The sequence below is a fragment of the Cyprinodon variegatus genome, unplaced genomic scaffold (genome assembly GCF_000732505.1).
Source record: "Cyprinodon variegatus isolate N-32 unplaced genomic scaffold, C_variegatus-1.0 Scaffold2296, whole genome shotgun sequence".
NCBI lineage: Eukaryota > Metazoa > Chordata > Actinopteri > Cyprinodontiformes > Cyprinodontidae > Cyprinodon > Cyprinodon variegatus.
In genome coordinates this window covers 13,776-15,503 of record NW_015152749.1, presented here as the reverse complement: position 1 = coordinate 15,503, position 1,728 = coordinate 13,776, and the positions used below count along the sequence as shown (strand labels likewise).

At 40.9% G+C, this 1,728-nt stretch overlaps 1 protein-coding gene across 1 annotated transcript in view; it reads left to right on the top strand.

The window, feature by feature from the left end:
- Positions 1-1,728, top strand: part of LOC107080757 (nucleolin-like) — a 14,621-nt gene that overhangs the window by 7,291 nt on the left and 5,602 nt on the right. The gene's annotated exons all lie outside the window — the stretch shown is intronic.

The window sequence follows — 1,728 nt, the reverse complement described above, 5'->3', positions numbered from 1 at the left end:
AACCACTGCGCCACCGCAGCGCGCCCGATATGGTTCAATTTTACCTCCATCTCCCACAGCCGCCATTTTGACGGCTCTATTCTACCCACGGTTGATTTATGTTTGGCACCGTTGCCTAGCAACCAACATTCTACCTAAACACTTTGGCTAACATGGAAAAACGGCTTTCAGAAGAAATGTGACCATGAAACTTTAGAAATGCTTCAACATAATGATGGTAGCGATTCAGGCGGAGATGGAGAGACCGATGAGGACGACTGGGTTAGGAGCGGCTCAGATTGGGTCTGAGGATGATCGGATCAGTGACCAATCAGACGTCTTGTTCACGTTTTGATAGAACCTTCTAACAGGTTCACTCAGTTGCCCAAAAGACAAACCGGAGCCAGTTGGCTGCTATAATCCCACACAGGCCGGCGTGGATCAGATGATGAAAGCATTCTAGCTCCAATGTAAAGGTGACCTGTTGCTGTATTTAACGATCTTCTGGACAAAGCAGCTATAAACACGTTGGTTTTGTTCATGAGTTGTTGGAACATCACCTTCTCACGCGAAGATTTTATCCTTGAACTGGTGAAACGGATGCATGGCGACCTGATGCGCTCCGCAGGTTACCAGCTCCTCCCCCGCGGTAGAGCAGCTTTAGCGAGGCAAAGAAAAACCGCTGGTATGACCTTTGTCATAAATGTGAAAAGGTGGTGTGCTGGAAATGTTCGGACGTAATCAATTTCTGTAAATAAAATTGTAATTTCAAACTAGTAACTAACTAGTAAATAATAATTGTTTTGTATCGATGCATCGATCCGCCAGCTGACAATCGGATGCATCAACATGTCTGCAAGCGAATCGATTCCTGTTCTTTTTTCCCTCCGGTCTTTGCTTCTGGACGTAATTCTCCTCCCGTGCTGCGGTGGCGCTAAACCTATTTCGCCCTCCTACCTCGCTTCCTTTAGCCACTATCCTCTTTCCGCTTGCAGTATTTTTCCATCTAAGGCCTTTCCGAATCTATAACAGTATTATTATTTTTCAGTGAATGAGGTTTTGATAGGCCTAGGTTGAGGACAACTTTGCTACTTTTGTTATTTGTGTAACGATATTACAGCTTTTATTGATTTATTTCAAATTTGAAACATTTTCTAGCCTGGAAGGTAAAAAGAAATAAAATTAACCAATTAATTGAATCGTATCGTGGTGGATTCTAATCATGGGTCAGGAAATTGATACTGAATAAAATCGCCATGATGGGTGTGATTTACGCCCCTATTAGTAAAATAGTCTTATTTATTTTACTGATTTATTGTTATCCTCTCCAAACCGCCTGCGAACCGTTTTAAAGGGTTTACGAATAATAACTCAGAATGCATGAAAATTCCAGCTGTAAAATGTTCACCAATATAGATGTTAGACATCTTTGGAAAGCTTAGATTCTCCACGATTCAACCACCAAGTTCATTTTATGGACACAGTGGGCAGGAAAAGCACAATTAACACAGATATAGCAGCTTGTCAGAATTTAAACAAAGCAAAATAGATCTATTATTTTCAAGAATAAAAAAGCAACTTTGAGTCATGTTTGAACTGATGCAGCTTAGACTGTGTTTGACTCACCTAATTTTAATGTATATATTCAGAAACTAGAAGGTTTTATCTTTCAAATAATGTGTCACACATGTCATTTGGGCTTACAGTTTCCTGCGGTTTCAGGATTTCCCAAAATGAGGTGGATGTTAA